Source organism: Tamandua tetradactyla, chromosome 3 (assembly GCF_023851605.1).
Source record: "Tamandua tetradactyla isolate mTamTet1 chromosome 3, mTamTet1.pri, whole genome shotgun sequence".
NCBI classification, from domain to species: Eukaryota; Metazoa; Chordata; class Mammalia; order Pilosa; family Myrmecophagidae; genus Tamandua; species Tamandua tetradactyla.
In genome coordinates this window covers 102,435,823-102,456,213 of record NC_135329.1, presented here as the reverse complement: position 1 = coordinate 102,456,213, position 20,391 = coordinate 102,435,823, and the positions used below count along the sequence as shown (strand labels likewise).

The window sequence follows — 20,391 nt, the reverse complement described above, 5'->3', positions numbered from 1 at the left end:
CTGTGCCTCTCAGAGAAGCTAAATTCTACCCTTGCCTGGGCAGTTGGAGCCTGAGAATCCTTGCAGTTGTATCCAAAGAGCAGTCGAGCCATAGGAACACAGCCACAAAAAATTTAAAAAATATCCTTTTCAGAGTAGCACCTCTGTTCCTTGGGTTTGCCAATCAAGAGTTTAAGTTGGTACATTGCTGTATGTATCTCCAGGTCCTATGTACCCCTCCTTTCCTTCAGGGCCCAGACCTTTTCAAGTATTTTGTGTTGTCCGATCCGAAAAGAAAATGTTTTTTTTTTCTTTTTCCGTTAGCCCTGCCCCCTCTGTGCCATGGCAAAAACCAACACCCTTAGCTTTTACTCAAGGTTCAGCTGAGTTGGGGGTCTACTTTTATTAGTCAGAATTTGTTAATCAATTCCACAATTGGAGCTTGGTTGAGCTCAGCCCCTGGTGCTGGCAAAGTCTCTTTCCTTTCCCCTCTGAGAAGCAGCCTGCAGGGGAGGGGCACCGGCCTCCATGGATTGGGGGACTCAAGGTTCTGGGTGGGATCGCAGCCAGTCCAGCTTGTTCAGACCGGTGTACGCTGTGTGTCCAGTCACTGATGGGGCCCCAGCAGTTGTTCTGTACTGCTTCTGGCTACTTACTAGCTGCTCTGGAGGATGGACAGTTTTCCCACACCTCACTAAGCCGCCATCTTGGACCCACCTCCCAGAATCTGACTCTTGTTGATTTTCTCTTTGGTCCCATTCTTTTTCTTTCATTATTTCCTTAGCCCTTTCTGGGGGCAACCTTCTAATTTAGTTCCCGTATTTGATGTAGTGAAAGCCTTCTAGTAGAAGCCATGTATTAGGAGGGATTCATTCATACACTGTGTTGCTTAAAGTAGTCCTATGCAGAATCCTCAACTCGCTATGTCAAAATTCACAGTATAAATTCATCCTCTAGTCATCATATTCCATAAGATCTGTTGTTAGTGTTAGTGTCTTGAATCTCCTTGGTGCTTCAGCTTGCTAAACTAAGTGATTACCACACTAATGGTTTGTCTTCTGTCTTCTAATCAACATTATTTAGAATGAAGACAAAGAATTATTTTGGTGTCTCTCATTTGGTCGTGGGCCATTTCTCAAGAAGCCTTTTCATAGAGAACCCAGCTGCGCCCAAGGCTACATTCCTGAGACTTCCCACCTCTAGGTTTTGGCCCTCTTCTCTTTTTACTCCAAAGAGTGGTGTAGCAGTACAAAGATTGAAATGAATAATGATATAACAACAATAACATTTTATTGTGTGCCTTTATGATTCTAAGCATTTTATAATTATTAATTCATTTAATCCTCAGAACAATTCTAGGAAAGCTAGCGTTCGCATTTTATAGATGAAGAAAATGAAGCACAGATTGGCTAATTAAGGAGTCTGGTTCAAAGGCCCACTCGTTAAGCATTACACTAAATACTTAGTGAATTGTCAACAAATATTTCCAGTTTTTGCCTGAGAGGCAGGTTATCGGCTTGTAATTTGTGCCCTTTGTGACTGGGAGGGATCATGTGACTCATTTTGGTCAAAGAGTTGTTAGCAGAAGTGACATGTGTCATTTCCAAACCAAAGAATTTAATTGTGGCTGCATCACGTTTTCTCCTTCCTAGCACAGCACCCAACAATCTTAAGATAGTGGCTTCTCCAAAGACAGGGTCACAGGAGATTACCAAGAGCAAAGTCCACTGGCTGCATGTCCCATGAGGAAGAAAGAAGCTTTGGTTTCAAACCACTGAGATCTGGGGGTGGTTTGCTACCATAGTATAACCTAGTTTACTCTGTCCCCATATACAGTCCAAAATTGTATAAAGGCCAATATACAGTCCAAAATTGTATAAAGGCCAAACTGATTCTCTGGTGCCTAGAATATGTCAGAAAAGTTAATAATTTATGATGATGCTACTATTCTTCAATCTCTTAAGAGCCAGCTTTAGCATTCCCAAAGTTCCCCCCAGAGTGTCTTCTAAAATTCTGTTCCTTTCATAAGAAATGCTGGGATCCATTCTTCTTAACATTCCTCTAAATTTCTGTTGTTCAGTTGCTCAAATATTATCTTTGTGATTTTAAGATTTTATAGGATATTCTAGAAATTTGATAGCTGATATATTTCTAATGCATACAAATAAATAAATTGAAAAATATCCATGTTTACATTTTGGGAAAATATGATGATCTTGAATGCCCAAAGGTCAAAATGAAACTATATAAGAAACTATAATTAACTTTGTACGAAGCTAAAGTGGATATCCATTCGTTAAGGGTACTGTATTTTAATTATCTGGAAATAATCCTAGCTCTGGTTATTGCTGGCTATTAAAAGTTAATTTAGGTTAAATTTTTAAAGTTAATTAGCTAAAATTGTTCTTATTCTTACTATTAAAAATGGAATGTCTCTGACAGTCAGCAGGACTGCAGAATAAATTGTTTGGGAATTTGATGGCTCATTAGAATTTATAACATATACTTCACTACTATAGTTATTTCAAAGTATAATTCAAAATTATAATCATTCAGTTTTTAAAGTACGTCATTATTCATTTTTTTAATAACTTGTAAGAGGTCAAATATTGCCTAGGGCAGAGGTCAGCAAACTTTTTCTGTTAAGGGCCAGATAATAAGTATTTTTGGCTTAAGAGGCCATATACCTAGGGTCACTGTCAGAACTATTTGATTCTATAGTCATAGTGCAAAAGCAGCCAGAGGCAGTACACACATGAATGTTCCAATAAAACTTTATTTTGAAAACAGACTAGATTTGGCCCATGGGTGCATACTCCTGATCTAAAGTGGGGGCTGGGGTGGGGTAAAAAACTTTCTTGTATTGGTTTACAATGCCTAAAATACTAATTCCTGAGTAACAAAGGTTTTGGTCATTGCAAATTCCATGTCCTTCTAAGACATCCCTTAGAGCTCTTGCCAACCTTTGGGCACCAAAGACCATAGCAGTCTGCAGGCTTGAGTACCAAAAAGTGAATGGGGCACCTCTCAGCCAGCTCTCAGTTCTCTCTGTGAATCTCTGTGTGGACCTAAACATTGTGTGAGCTTAGTTTCCTTGCTTCTGAAGCAAGAAGGAATAGTGGTCTTAGGTCATTTCTTGGTCCCTTTCAGTTATAATATTCTTTCTAAGATTCTAAAAACATTAAACAATTCAAACCTATAAATCAAATAAAATCATGGGTATTAATAATATCCTTGTAAAATGTTTCCATCACCTAGTGAGAATACCGTGTTACTGGCTTTCTGTTTGCGTTCCGTCCAAAAATACACTCATATTTATTTTCATACGGCTGCCTTCTATAGGTCGTTGAAAAACCATAGAAGGTTTTTCCCTAGGCCATGGGTAGGGGAGTGGATTCCAAATTTCCTAAATGCAAGTTTAGTTTAAATATTTTGCATCTTTCACTTTATGCAGTCGTATTTGCCATGCATGGATGCATGTCTGGGCATCCCATTTTCATGGGCTTGGGTGACCTTAAAAAATAAGCATGTATGTACATAGGGAACCTTTTACCCTTCTTTGTCCTTAGGTTATGACCTTGCTTATATATAGGCAAATATAAAAGGGGAGGTATTCTGATAAAAGAAATATATGGACAGATAAATATGTATATATACACACACACTCACTCTATACACATATACTACATACTGAAGTATATGTATGTATGTATGCATGCTAATTTCAGGAGACAGTCTAAAAACAGGACTCCTTGCTAAAAAGGAATATAAACAAGTGAAATATCCAGAAGATATGCTTTTAAAAGTTAATTTCACAAACCTTTTTTGGCTTAGAGACCATCATCTTTTTATTTTGAGAACCTGACATAATGCCTGATATAATAATTGTTTAATAAATTATTGTTGCAGGCCATGTGGCTTAGCAGGCAGAGTTCTCACCAGCCATGCTGGAGACCCGGGTTCGTTTCCCAGTGCCTGCCCATGCAAAAAATATATATATATATTGTTGAATGAATAACTATAGTAATGAAACAAAATTAATCTTTAAGTTCACAAAATGGAGTGGAGTGACTGATAGAGCATCACATGTATTTTGTTATTGTTGTTATGAAACCCTAGTAGAATAGCCAGGTACTGTTTAGAGCATTCCATTGTTAATAAATTTCATTAATGATGATAATGCTATCATAGAACAAAGATCTGCTCAGTTATTACTGTAAAAGTATGGAAAGGACAGTGGAATTTTACTTTAAGTTGCTGTCCTAAATGTAACTGACTCTGGAATCTAGCCGCAGATGGTTTAATTATGAAAATCAAATTTCCATACTTAAGACTGACTAGGATACAATAGAAGCTTACTAAGGACATTGTAGCAAATATATTAGACAACAATTTGGGATAAATCCAAAATTAATAAGCCACATGATATTAGTTGTGTAAGAGTACTTTTTACAAAATGAAATTTCTTATATCAAAAAAATTTTTAGTCATAATTTTCATATAAGCAAACATTTATTCAGAGGTACTATGTATAAAATAGGGTAGAATGAAGGATTACAAAAAAATAGTTTACAATGCAAAACTGACATGTAAGACAAGCCATAAAATATAAGGATAAAAAGGAATATGTGGTGAGCAGGGACAGGTTAGAGACATTTTTCAGCAACAATTTAACAGACAGTGCAGCAATGAATAACTGTGTAGTTATGTATTCTTGTTTTGCTGAAGGTGTACCTTCATGGAAAATTCCTAGAAGTGGGAACACTGACTCAAATGTCAAATGCTCATAGAGTTTTTTGGATATTGTCAAATCCGTCTCCAAAAAGGGTGTACCAATTTATATTTCCACCAGCAGAGTATAAGATGTATGTATTCACAGTCTCACAAATAGCATGATTTAACAGAATTGCACAGTTTTAAAAAAATCTGATAGATGACAAAAGGTATCTCAGTGTAGATTTTTGTTTCTAATTTTTATCACATTTAACTGTTTATTTTGAAATAATTTCAAATTTTCAAAATTAATATAAACCCCATACATAGAATTCTAACACACTCCTAAAGCTCCCAGACACCCAGATCCACCAATTTTAATATTTTGCTTTCTTTTTATATGACTGTCTGTCCGTCCATCCACCCCCCCACCCCTTTTTATATGACTGTCTGCCCATCCATCCACCCACCCACCCCATCTACCTATTTATTTTCTGAACATTTGAGAGTAGGTTGCATACATCATACTCTTTGAACACTCAATACTTCCATGTAATTTCTTACGAACAAGGATATTCACTTATAGAATCACCTTGGGTAGAGTTATCACGTGCAAGAAATTTAACACGACATAAAGCTTACATTATATATTCCATTTTAAGTGTTGTGCTGGTTTGAAAGGATGTATGTACCCTAGAAAAGCCTTGTTTTAATCCTAATCCCATTTTATATAGGTAGCCGTTTCTTCTAATCCCTATTCAGTACTGTATGTTTGAAACTGTAGTTAGATCATCTCCCTGGAGATGTCACTCAATCAAGAGTAGTTGTTAAACTGGATTAGGTGGAGATGTGTCTCCACCCATTCAGGTGGGTCTTGATTAGTTTACTGGAATCCTATAAAAGAGAACCACAAGAGAGAAAGCCAGGAGATTCAGAGAGAGCAGAGCAGAATGATATAGCCACAAGAAGTAGAGTCCACCAGCCTTTGGAAATGAAGAAGGAAAATGCCTTCTGGGGAGCTTCATGAAGTAGGAAGCCAGGAGAGGAAGCTAGCAGACGACGCTGTGTTCGCCATGTGCCCTTCCAGATGAGAGACAATCTCTGACCATGTTCACTATGTGCCTTTCTAGATGAGAGAGAAACTCTGTGTTCGCCTTGTGCCTCTCCACTTGAGAGAGAAACCCTGAACTTCATCAGCCTTTTTGAACCAAGGTGTCTTTCCTTGGATGTCTTAGATTGGACATTTCTATAAACTTACTTTAATTAGAACATTTCCATGGCCTATAAACTGTGAACTTGCAACTTATTAAATTCCCCCTTTTAAAAGCCTTCTATTTCTGGTATATTGTATTCTGGCAGCTAGCAAACTAGAACAAGTATAGTTATCAAGTTCAAGAAATTTAATATTGATAAAAGCTTATATTATATGTTCTGATTTTTTCTTATCCCCCAACAATGTTCTTCTGAGAGTTTTCTTCTCCATTCTTAGATCTTATCCATTATCATGTATCTCATTTAGTTGCTATTATCACTTTGATTTCTTTGTTTTTTTTCAACTGTGGAAACATAAATACAACATAAATCTTCCCATTTCAACCCTTCCCAAGCACACTATTCAGTGGAATTAAACACAATCACAATGTTGCAGTGCCCTCACCACTATCTATTAGTAGAACTTTCCCTTCACTCCAAACAGAAACCTTATACTCATTTTGCATTAATGCCCCTGACTTTCACGCCTGGTAATATGTGCTGTACTTTCTATTCTATGAGTCTGCCTATTTTCTGATGTCCTTTGTTGTTATCATGAGACTTAAACTTAACATCCTATATCTATAAAAATCTCATTTGCTTTGATAAAAACTTAACTTGAATAGCATATATAAATTATTTTCCTACACCCCTGCATCCCCTCACCTTTATATAGTTCTTGTCAAAAATTACATTTTAATACATTTTGAGTCCAAAGCCATTCATTGATCATTGCATTTTATTTATTTGCCTTCTGTAACTGTAAGAATTGTAAAGTGGAGTTACAAATCAAAAATACAATAGTACTGATATTTATATTTACCCATGCCATCATGTTTATGAGAGACCTTTATTTCTGCATATGGCTTCAGTCAATTGTCTAGTGTCTTTTCCTTTCAACCTGCAGAACTCCCTTTAACATTTCTTGTAGGGCTGGTCCAGTGGTGATGAAATCTCTCAGCTTTGGTTTATCTGGGAATATCTTAATCCCTTCTTCATTTTTGAAGGAGTTTGCTAGATAGAGAATTCTTAGTTGACTATTTTGTTTTCTGTTAACATTTCAAACACACCATTCTGCTGCTTTCTTGTCTCCATGGTTTCCAATGAGAAATTGACATGATCTTATTGAGACTCCCTTTTTGGCACATATTGCTTCTCTTTTGCAAGTTTCAGAATTCTCTCTTTATCTTTGGCATTCAACAGTTTTATTATAACACAGTATGGTGTGGGTTATATGGGTTTATCCTATTTGGAGTTCATTGAGCATCCTGGATATGTATATTAATGTCTTTCATTAAATTTGGGAAGTTCTCAGCCATTATTTCTGATGTTATCCCACAAATTCCTCAGGCTCTGCTTGCTTTTCTTTCTTCCTTCTGCTCCTCAGCCTGCATGATTTAAAATATCTTATCTTCACATTCTCTGATTCTTTCTTTTATAGCTGCAATCTGCTGTGGAGCCTCTCTAGGGAATTTTAAATTTCTGTTACTGTGGTTCTTTGGCTTTGTTTCCTTTTTATAATTTCCATCTATCTATTGATATTGTCTTTAGGTTTATCTGTTGTTTCCCTTATTTTTCTTAGTTCTTTTCCCATGTTTTCCTTTAGCTGTCTGAGCATAAAAGTCTTTATCTGGGATGTCCTAAGTCTGATCTTCCTCATTGATGGTTTCTAATGTTTTCATTTTCTCCTGGCCGGTGCTTCCTCTTTCATTGTATATTTTGTAATCTTTTATTAAAGGGGTGAAATTTTTATATTTTGATGTGTTATTGCTGAATTTAGACTCTGAGTCATATTTTCCTTCATTGGTTTTATCCAGCTAGTGTTATGTCTAACCACTCCTTGAATACCAGGAGCTTACACCATACATACATGTTTACATGCATACATAGAAAAAAAAAAGGGAAAAAAGGAAACACCATTCCCAGTCTTTGCAGATTGAATCATGTGAGTGTCCTCCTTTAGGTCTATCCATACAGTGAGTTTAGAGAATAGTCTAGGCTGAAGCGTCGGGGCTACTCTGACCCTTTCTACATGTGTCTTGTCTTGGACACGCATGTGTGGTCCTAGGAATCCTCCCATTTACATGGATACCTATGCCCCCTTTCCCTAGGAAACAGTTTCCTCATGGTCCCAGGCTCTGTACTATATGTCCTACAGCCAGCAATCCCTTACCTTAGCCAGCCACCTGACTGCTCTCCCACGAATTTCTGTAGGAGACCTCTATGGGCTGCCCTCTACATGCAGGGCAAGTTCTGGGACAGTGAATCCCTCAGGCCAGCGAGTCCCTTGTGCCAGACCATGCTCTGAGATTTGCACGAGGGTTACTCTGCATCCTCCAGAGGTGGGTTTTCCTCTTGGGTTTTTGGTATATTCCCCTCATGTAAAAAGAATTCTTTATACTTTAGGAATATTAGCCCTTATTTATTATATATTATATATCTTTTCTCCCAGTTTGTCAGTTCTTTTATGATTTATTATTTTTTTTAACCACATGTGGTAGGAAGAATAACGGCCTCCCAAAGATGTCCATGTCCAAATCCTCAGAACCTGTTCAAAACACGGTGGGTAAGAACATGGAAAAAGTAATTAGGAGTTATGATTCAGGTAAAGAACCTTGAGATGGGGAGTTTATCCTGGATTATCCAGGTGGGCCCAATCTTATCACCTTCCCTGGCTGTGGTCAAAGGGAGATATCCTATAAAAGAAGGGTAAGAGAAAGTCAGTGTTGCTGGCATTGAAGAGGTAGCCAGGGGACCATGACCCAAGTAATGTGGGCTGCCTCCAGAAGCTGGGAAAGCCATGGAAATGGATTCCTACCTAAAGCCTCCAGAAAGCAACGCAGCCTTGCTGACATTGATTTTAGCCCAGTGAGACTCATTGGACCTCTGACCTGCGGAACTGTAAGAAAACAATATGCATTATTTTAGGGCACTCAATTTAAGACAATCTGTTACAGCAGCAATAGGAAACTAATACACCATGATACACATACATATATATATATTTAATTAGTCAAATCATTAATCTACTCTTTAATTGCATCTGTAGTGAGAGCCATTGTTAGAATACCAATCCATTTGCTCAGATTATAAAGGAATTCACCTATGTTTTGTACGTGTATATTTTCATTTTGTACATTTAGATTTCTGATTCATTTGGAGGTTTTTTTTTTTTTTTTTTTTTTTTTTTGCATGGGCAGGCACCGGGAAACAAATGGAATTTGTTTTTAGTATGGTTTGAGGTGTTAATTTTGGTCAATAGTCAGTCTTTTTCCCTAACACCGTTTATTTAAAAAGGCTGTCTCTGATCCAGTGTTTTGAGTTGCCACACTTATCATATAGTGAATTTCCCTATGTATTTCAATTTTTTCTGGACTTTCTAATCTATTCCTGTGCTATTTGTCTGCCCTGTTTTCTATTCAGGCACAGAGTTTTTATTATAGAAGCTTTATGATATTTTTACTATATGGTAAAACTATTTTCCCTTCACAAAATTTCCTTTTCTGTGTTTTCCTGGATAGTCTTCCAAGTTTTTTCACTTGAAATTTAGTATTAACTAATCTAGTCCCAAAGAAACTCATTAGTATTTTTGTTAACTTTAGAAATTTTCTTAAAACTGACATCTTTATCATATTAGTCATTCTTTCCAAGTAAAGGGTATGTCTTCCATTTCTTCCAGTATATTTTTGTGAGTTTCAGGAGTTTTAACATTTTCCTCATATAGGTTTCTTACATTTCGTCTTATGTTTTCTTATTTTATTTCCTTTGTTGCTAATATATATGAGGTTTTAAATACCAGTATATGCTCTATGAGTTTACTCTTTAAGTGTGTGAAGGCAGTAAATTTCTCTATACAGTGTTTAATGACTCTGAATTCTTTTCTTGTTGGAGCTAATTTTTATCATTGATTCTCATCATTTTCCAGGTATATTACCATGTCAATCTGCCAGTACAGTTTTTACCTTTTGTTTCTATTTTTTTATGCCTTTACTTGATTTTTCTTGTTATTACTGGCTCTCATAACAAATACCTCTCATAAAATGTTGAATAGCCATGGAGATAGTGGGAACCCTTGCCTTGTTCCTGATCTTGTTGGAAATGCCTCGAGTAATTCTCAAGTGAGATACTGGCATTAGAACTAAAGGTTTATGTATGTATGATGTGTGTGTGTATATATTGTTAAAATATTAGACACGATATTGTGAATCGGGCAGCATCCAAACCATGTGAAAAGGAGTGCCACTGAAATGGGTAAAAGAAGGAGTATAAATGGAGAAAGACAGTAGCAAGTGAAGAAATGTTCTGATTGGCTGATGTTAAGTTTCCATTTTACATGGTGGGGGGGGTCTTACAATGTGGGTAGCAGATATACATTGATAAGTATGGTATGTTTATCCATTCTGGTAAGCTATCTCTACTAAAGCCAAACTGCTTTATCACCACGTGTTGCTTATTTACATTTCTATGTAGTAGACACAAGTTTTGCTAAAAGCCCCTGCAGGCTAATTGTTTACCTCTTCTGGAAAACTTCTTTCTCAGCAAGGGGCCTAATGTATGCAGCCATTTTATTTTACTATCAGTGTATACCATGTGTGTGCGTATGTGTGTGTGTGTGTGTGTCTGTGTATATATTATCACATTAACAGACTATGCACCAATTCCTATCTTTGTGGACATTCATAAGGAAGGATGTTACATTTTTTTGTCACAGGCTTTGCAAACATTGATGAAGAAAATTATATGACTTTTCTCATTAGATTTATTAATATAGTATATTACAGTGATGGACTCACTAATATTGAGCCAAATTTGCATCCCTAGACTAACGTGACTTGGTCATGATGTATTTTTAACATGATATTGTGTTATGTTTTGCTCATATTTTATTTAGTCCTTTGCACTGATGCATCCAGTGATATGGGTCTGTAATATTCTCCTTTTAACTGTCTTTATCAGGCTATGTCATTTATGTTATATTTGATTTGCAAAATGAATTAGAAAGTGTGACTTCATTTTTCATGTTCTGTAACAAACATGGATCCCTGGGACAGTCTGACCTTGGAAGATTTACTAGACTTCCTCTGCAGTACCATCTAAGCCTAGGGGTTGGTTCTGTAGGGCAGTAGGTTAATTACTCTCTCTACTTCCTCTGAAAAACCTATTCTGATTAAACTTTCTATCTCTGAGTCAATTTTGGTAAATGTCTTTTCCTGAGAGATTTTCCATTTTATCTGTGTTTTCAAATGTACTTTCATAGAGATCTTTAAAGCAGCATCTTAAACTTTTTTGTTTGTTGGTTTTAGAGTATTTCTTACTGATTATTTCTTCTCTTATATATTTGTGCTCTCTGTCCACCCCCATCCCCCATTTGATTAATTTATGTAGTGGTCTGCTTAAAAAATAACCTATATTTTATTAGTTAGGCTTATTGTTTTGCTCTCTACTTCATTTCTTTCTGCTCTTATCTTTATTACTTCCTTTCTTGTGCTTTCTTTTGGTTATTTTTCTCTTCTAGGTTTTATAACTGAGAGCTTAGTTTATTTATATTCTTTAGTTTTTATTGATAAATATGTTTAGGGCTACTAATTTTTCTGTGACCACTACTGGTTTAGTTTTTAATCTGGGTTTACTTCTTATGACTGTCCTGAGATTAGGTTCTAATTTTGCCTTTTCCATTCATATGGAAAGTTTACCCACACCACTGATTCAGTAGTCCATTTATTTCTCACTGATTAATGATGCTATTTCTGTCATACACCTTGATTTGGTTGAGTGTAGGTTTGTATCTAGGACCTTTTCTGTTCCATTGCTCCATTTATTTATCTCACTTAGCTGCTGAATTACTTCATTTATGTAGTACGATGCCTGACTCTTTTTGGAATGTTAGGGGAGTCACTCTTAAAGATTATTTGGTTATTTGGGGCCCTTTCCTCTTTTAAAAAGAATTTCAGAACCAGCTTGTAAACTTCAGTGCATAAAACTGCTGGTATTTGACTCAAAATGTTTCATGTTTAAAGATTAAATAGGAGATTGAGTCTCCTAATCCATCACTATAACATTTTTAAAAAATTTTCTTAGTTCTTTTTATGCTCTTCAACAAAGTATTCTCTATAAAGATGTTTACATCTTTAGATTTATTCCTGGGCAACCTCTAAAATTTGTTTTAAATGGATGTTCTAAAAACTTTACATTTCTAATATTTTTGCATGTAAGTAGGGACAAGGGTCACTATAGTTTGACTATTTTATTGAGCAAATGTGCTACTGTCTTAATATATCTGATGATTTGTCTCTAGGCTCTCTTCAATTTTCTATAGAGATAATAATATTGAATATAAAGAATGACAGTTCTGTTCACCCTTTTTTAATTTGCATATCTCTTGGTTTTTTAAATTTTCTTTACGTTATTGCTCTAACTAGGACGTTTAGGAAAATATTGAATAGAAGTAATGATCGACACCATTGTTGAGAGCAAAATTTTAAAGGGAATGTTCTTAAATTTCAGTCTTCAGTATGATGTTGCTATAGCCTTTTGGTAAATACCCTTTATCAGGTTAAGGGAGTTCCTTTCTCTTCCTGGTTTGTGAAGGACTTTTGTTATTGTTTTTTAAAATCATGAGTAAATGTTGAATTGTATTAAATGTTTTTATGGCATTTATTGAAATCATCATTTTTTTAAAGTTTTCTTTTTTAAAAAAACTTTAAAAATTTTAAAATTGTATAATATAACATATATACAAAGCAAAGAAAGGAAAAAGCAATACTTTTCAAGGCACTCTTCAACAAGTAGTTACATGAGAGATCCTAGTGTTTGTCATGGGCTACACTCCATCATCTCTGATTTTTCCTTCTAGCTGCTCCAGAACACTGGAGTCTAGAGGGAAAAATTTTTTTTATCATCACAAATCAACTCTTTTTTTCTTTTGTATGAAAAATAACATATATACAAAAAAGCAATAAATTTCAAAGGACATCACAGCAATTAGTTAAAGAACAGATTTCAGAGTTTGATAGGCGTTACAATTCCACAATTTTAGGTTTTTTTTCCTAGCTGCTCTAAGATACTGGAGACTAAAAGAAATATTAATATAATGATTCAGCGATCATAGTTGTTTGTTAAACCTTACTTTCTCTGTATAACTCCACCATCAACTTTGATCTCTCTCCTCATTCTTTAAGGGTATTTGGGCTTTGCCCATTCTAACTTTTTCATGTTGTAAGGGGCTATCGATCATATGGGATTGGGGGACGGAACTAGTTGATATTCTGGAAAGGCTGGCCCCTCTGCATTTCAGGATTTATCTGGTCCAGGGACCCATCTGGAGGTTGTAAGTTTCTGGAAAGCTACCCCAGTGCATGGCAACTTTGTAGAACCTTATATATCACCCTAGGTGTTCTTTAGGATTGGCTGGAGTGGTTTAGGTTGGGGTTTGGCAAGTTATGATAGATAGCAATGTCTAACTGAAGGTTGTGTAAGAATGACCTTCAGAGTAGCCTCTCAACTCTACTTCAACTCTCTTAGCCACTGATACCTTATTTGTTACCCTTCTTTTGCCCTTTTTTTGTCAGAATGGCATTGTTGACCCCACAGTGCCAGGGCTAGGCTCATCTCTGGGAGTCATCTCCCATGCCACCAGGGAGACTTTCATGCTGGATGTCATTTCCCATGCAGGGGAGAGGGCAATGATTGCACTTGCAGCATTGGGCTTAGAGTGAGGCCACGTCTGAGTTACAAAAGAGGTCCTCTGGAAGTAACTTAGGCATACCTATATGTTAGGCTGAGCTTCTCCGTTACCTTTATAAGCTCCACAACAGCAAGCCTCAAAATCAAGGGCTTGGCCTATTGCTTTGGGTGTCCCTAATGTTTTATACAGTATCAGGGGGTTCCCCGGTGGTAAAGTTTAATAATTCTATACTTTTTCTCCCATCCCTCAAGGGATTTTGCCAATACCTTTTGATTAATAAAATCTGGGTCCTATCCAGGCATTACATTAAGCCATACAGGATTAAAGTTCTCATTCTTATTCTGGGCTCCCTGTATTTGGATTGTTTATATGATCTATCCAGACAGAATTAGATTATGTGCTACAGAAAATTTAGGTTCTGGACAAAATGGATCTTTTTCCTTTGGTCTCAAAAGTAGATGAGATTAAAATGATCGTATATTTTTAAAATCTTATTTAATTTTCTGATGTGGAAAATTAAATTAATAGATAAACTAGGGCCAAAGCATCTTTGTATTATAGGTTGAACCTTATTTGGTCTTATTATATTATTATGACCATTATTATTAACTATAAGCTTTTTTACATTAATGAATTCAGTTTTATTTAGGATGTTTTTTGCTTACACTTATTCATCAATTTCTGTTCACATATGGCCTATATTTACTTTTATTATCAAGGTTATTATAACCCCAAACAAGTTATTTCTCTTTCCCTTCTCTCTTCCTTTCTTCCCTCTCCCTTCCCCCTTTCTTCCTCCTTTCTCTTTCCTTCTTCTTTTTCTATTCCCCAGAATTCCGTAAGATATGTATAAATTATATTTTGTATTTTTTCATGTTTTGTAAATACAGTTTTAAAAGAATTATTAAAATTGCTTTAAAATAATTATTAAAACTATATTCACATGACTCAACAGTGAAATGACAAAAAAAAAAGAAAAAAATATCATTAACAAATGGGCAAAGGACTTGGATAGATACTTCTCCAAGGAAGATGCACAAATGGCCAGTACGCACATGAAGATACTCAAAATCTTTAGCAGTTAGGAAAATGTAAATGAAAATCACGAGATACCACTTCACACCCCCTAGAAAGGCTATAATCAGAAGAAAAATAACATGGATTAGACACGATGTGGAGTATCTGGAACCCTCTTTTGCTGCTGGTGAAAATGTAAAATGGTGTACCTGCTTTGGAAAATGGCATGGCCGTTCCTCAAAATGTCAAACATAGAGTTATGAACCTAGCAATTCCACTGCTGGGTATATATACAGGTAAAATGAAACATATGTTCCTGCAAAAATTTGCATATGAATGTTTCTAGAAGCATTGTTCATAAAAGCTTAAGAGTAGAAACAATCCAAATGTCCATCAACTGATGTATGAATAAATAAAATATGATAAATCTATACAATGTGAAATTATTTGGCAGTAAGAAGGAATGATGTACTGATACATGCTACAACATGGATGACTCTTGAAAACATTAGGCTAAATAAAAGAAGTCAGAGACAAACGGCCACATATTGTATGTTGCAATTTATATGATATATCCAGAATTGGTAAATCTGTAGAGATACAAAGCAGATTACTGGTTGCCTCTGGCTGGGGAATGAGGAGGGACGCATTAATGGGTAATGCAGGGGGGTGAGGGTTTCTTTTTGAAACTGACTAAAATGTTCTAAACCTAGATTATGATGATGGTTGCGCAACTACACATCTACTAAAAGCAAATACATCATGCAACTTAAATAGGTGACTTTTATGGTATGTGAATTATATCTCAATAAGGATGTTTTAAAAATAATTGGACCTATTGGTAGATGTTTTTCAACTATTCAACTGTTTGCTTAAGAGTCTGTTGGTTTTTGAGTGATTTCTATAAAATTTGCTTTTATTTTTTTAAAGTGATCATTTCATGTTGTCAAGTTTATTGCTATAAAATTGCTGATGGTGTTAGTTCTATTGTCTTTTTTTAAACCTTATTTATGTAGGATTTTTTCATTCCTAAACCCATTTATTTATGTCTACTTTGCTTTTGATGGATCCAGCTGTGTTTTGTTTCATTGATGCTGTATTTATATTGTTTATTAGATTTTGATTTTATCTTTATTATTCCCTTAACGTCGTTTTTTAAAAAGTTTTGGTTTGATTGTAGCACATTAATTTTTAGTTTTTCATTTCTAGAAATGCACTAAAATTAATTTCCCTCAATTCATTGCTTTAGTTTTATTTTATACATTTGGTATATAGCATATTATTTTTAAAACATTATGTTCTAAATTTTTCCAATTTCCTTATAATTCCTGACCCATGTATTTTGGAAGTTTTTTTTTCAATTTTTAGTAATAAAAATGTCAAATACTCAGAAAATTGAAAGACCAGTGTAATAAACACCCATTAACCCACAACTTAGCATCAACAAATGTTAACATTTTTGTCTCACATATATTTTTCCTAAGTAAATGGTAGACACACGACACTTCAAAACTAAATAGTTCTTTTAAAGATACCGACTGCTTCCTTTATAATAACAATGCACAATATTTCATGTATGTTGCTATGGAGTTCTCACATAGCATCCCATAAGAAAGGACTTAATATCAGGTTATGGTCTCTCCTTTGAATAAGATAACTTTTTTCCTTTGCAATTAAAACAAACAAACAAAAAAACAGCAGCAGCAGGTGATACTTGGCACTGTATGAATATCCTATTTTCCATCAAACTTTTACCTAATGGAGTTAGTGTGCATTGAAGATCCTTACTTGAATCAGTTTTTTCATTGGGCACTACAAAATGATGACAATTTCTGAACTGAGCTTCCTTTTCACTATAATTCCTACGTTTCCTACAAAAACGTTTAATTCTTTACCCTTTAAAAACATCTGTATATTAAAGTGGGATTTACATGTATAAATTTCACCAGTTTTTAAGTATATAATCTAATGAGTTTGACTAAATATACACAGCTGTATTTAGAACATTTCTTTCATGCCAAAACCTTCCCTCATGTCTAGTTGATCCCATTCCCTGACCTCCAGCCCTGTGCAAACACTGATCTGCTTTTTGTTTCTAGAATTTTCTGGAATCAAATGGAATAGAACAAAAGTCAGTCCAAAAGACTATACTCCTTCCCTTAACAGAATTCTTTTGAAATTTATGCATACTTCTTCATTTATCCATAGTGGGTTCCTTTCTGTTGCTAAGTATTATTTCATGGTATGACTTGCTCCACAGGTTGATTACTCACAAGTTGATGGAAATAGGTTGTTTCCAACTTTTGGCTATTATTAATAAAGTTGCTGTAAACATTTATGTACAAGTCTTTATGTGGACGTGTTTTCAGTTGTCTTAGGTAAACACCTGGTGGTGGTGGGGTGACTGGATGGTCTGGTAAGTTTAAGAAAATGCCAGTGAGTTTTCCAAATTTTTTGCATTATTCTGCACTCTCATCATTAATGGATAATAATTTCAGTTGTTTTCTATCCTTGATATTCTCAATTTCTTTAACTGTGTCAGTTCTACTAGGTGTGAGTGATTCTCTTTGTAATTTTCACTTGCATTTTCCCAGTGACTAATGATGTTGAGCATCTTTTCATGCACTTACATGTCATTTTATTTCTTGATAATTGTTTCTATTTTTTGCTGATTTTAATTAGATTGTCTTATTCCGTTGTAAGATTTCTATATGTGTGTTATCTCTTTGCTAATAAATTTAATTGTATTAAACATGATGAGAAAATATGCCCTATATGAGATATGATTGTGGGATGCTAATCTTTTGTCTTTTAACAATACTTAGTAAAGGGAAACAAGATTTCCCAGATCCATTTCCTCTCAAAAATTGTGTCCTACCTCAACATTTCTTGAATTTAAGAACAGAGGACCTCTGCAAAAATACCCACGAGCCATAAATTGAGAAGCATTTTGTAGCAGAAGGCATTTAATTCCTTCATTGATTCATTACTTCATCAACACACATTGGTTATCTGTCGTGTGCCTGACTCTCACCCTCATGCTGGGACATAACCCTCATGCATGTAGCATTATTGACAGACAACAGAAAATTCAGTTAAACAGTAGCCTTCATAAATTTGTCATCGTTTTCCCATATGTCCTTGCAGCTTTGAAGAGCTCAATCTTTTTTTTTTTGCATGGGCAGGCACTGGGAAACCTGGGTCTCTGGCATGGCAGGCAAGAACTCTGCCTGCTGAGCCACCGGGGCCCTGCCCTGAAGAGCTTATTCAATGTCATGGCTTTAATTTAACCTTCTACACTCTATAACTCCCAAATTTACATCTCCAACATGGACTTACATCTTGAACAGTACTTGAATGTTTGTTTAACTATTCACCATTTCATTTTGGTTGACAAACATCAATAACCACCACCACCTACCACCAACACAAGCTCTGCTGTTACGAACAGCTATATAGTATGTACCTAAAGGTAGGGATTATTCTAAGAGTTTTATATAAATTAACTCTTTTTAAAATTTAACTCAATAGACATCTCAATCTTAATACATCCAAAACTGAACTTCTGAATCTCTCACCAAAATTTTATCAACCCACAGTCATCTTCATTTCAGTTAATAGCAACTCATCCTTCTGGTGGCCTAATTCAGAGATTCTTTCCTTTAGAACACCTGTACCGAACAAATCCTGTTGGCTCTCAATTCAGAATGATCCCTAATTGCTACCAAGTCTTAACATAGTTCTTGCCATCACCCTGTCCAAGCCACCACCTCTTATCTAGATTTTTGCCACAGCTTACCAAAAGATCTCTCAGCTTCCTACTTTGTTGTCTATAATTAATTCTCAATATGACAACCAGAGTGATCCATTAAACAAAAGTCAGGTCTTGTCATTCCTCTATTCAAAGCCCTGCATGTTTTCCCATATCACTTATAGTAAAAACCAAAGTCTAGATTGACCCGTTAGGTCCCATTCCTTGACTTGTCCTCCAAACCCATCCCCTTAACCCTTTCCTCTTACTCTGTTCCTTCCCTGCTATTTCATTAATGTTCCTGGACCATGCCATGTACGCTTATATCTAAGGGCCAGTACACCTGCTCGTCCCACTTTCTGGGGCCATCTTCTCCTAAGTATCTGCATGGCTTGCCTGCTTCCTTACCTCCTTGAATCATTTGCTCAAACTTTGCATTCTCAGTGAAGCCTTCACTAAGCATCCTATTTAGACTTGCATTCCACCCAGTCTTCCTTTCTTTTTCTTCCATAGCACTGATGACCTTCTAATACAGAACATAATTTACTTATTTATTATTTTCTAATGTCTGTTTCCTCTTCTGGGATGTAAACTGCACAAAGATCAAGATTTTTGTCTGACTTTTTCATGCATAAATCCCCTCACTGAGACAGAGTAAGCATTTAATAAGTAATAAAGAAGGGTGGACAAGTTATATTGTTTTTTGTTTTTATTATTTATTTATTTATTTTCGACAAGTTATATTGTGAAGGTAGAACCAAGGACTTCATGGATTGGAGGTGGAACTCTCAGTATAGGCTGTCCCTGGGGCTGAGACAATTAAAAATACACAATCAAAATGGGAAAATAACACAGCAGAACTTAGGAATCTGTTCAGTAAAACAGTGCCTAATTCTTAGCCCAATACGCCTCTCACTGAAAAATAGCAATCTCCTGGTAACTCATTTAAATTGAGTCAGCAGCATGATAAATTGTTCTGGTGGAGAGAACCCTTTTTGAAATATTTATTTGTGTACCATTGTTAATTTATCTTTGAACAGAACTTTTTGTTGATAAACATATTAAACAAATTGACAGTGAAGAACTCCAAATATTAAAATATTAATAAAAAGATCTGAAGTTCTGACCCTTACTTGTCCTTGACTTACACAATTTACTTACTTTGGAAAGTAACCCTTGAACCCCACCTTATCTCACATAGTGTCCCTGGGATGTATTAGTTTGTAATCCAGACCTACAAATCAAAACTTCAAGCCATCAATATCCCGGGTGCGCCTACAGTTGCATAGTGCTGTTGTAAGCACCTTTGGGCAATAAAGTAAGTAGAAGACACAGGCTCTGCCTAGATAAGTGGGTACTTAATGTGGCTTGTCCAAGCTTCTCAAGGATAGCATAAAGCAAAAGAATGATTTGGACACTAATTTAAAACTCTATTCGATTTTCATGGCTAAGTATATATTTTTGCCTAGCTCTCATACCTATCTGAATAAATGGTTTGAAAAACGTTTCCCTTCAACTTTTCAACTGGTGACTTTTTCTTCAACAAATTATTTCCCCCCAAGAAATACTGTCATTTTGGGTAACTAACTATTTCCCAGCACTCTAGAAGAAAGTACAAAATCAGGCATAATCCCAGTGATTACACTCTTTCATGCTTTAAGACTTGTTTATGTGTATGGAGAACTACCGTTATTTTAATTATACTTAAAAAAATAAATGGTTTTAACCTAATCCTTGTAAACCAGTACAAACATATGTGGTTATATTAAAGTGACATATTTAAATAGTTGGAAAGTATATCATTGGAAAGAGCACCTTAATTCATCTGCAAAAAAAACTATTTGGAAAAATGCCAATTTTAGAAGTTATTTTCTAATAGCATTCCTTTAAAAATAGCATTTCCATGATATAAAATGGTGAAAAAGAAAAATATTTTATGGAAATTCTTTAAACTCAAAATGGGGCTTCACTGAGTTCAGCATTTTCTTGCCCAGCG

The 20,391-nt window shown here is 35.4% G+C and overlaps 1 protein-coding gene across 11 annotated transcripts in view; it reads left to right on the top strand.

The window, feature by feature from the left end:
• Nucleotides 1-20,391, top strand: part of NCKAP5 (NCK associated protein 5) — a 1,072,936-nt gene that overhangs the window by 385,641 nt on the left and 666,904 nt on the right. The gene's annotated exons all lie outside the window — the stretch shown is intronic.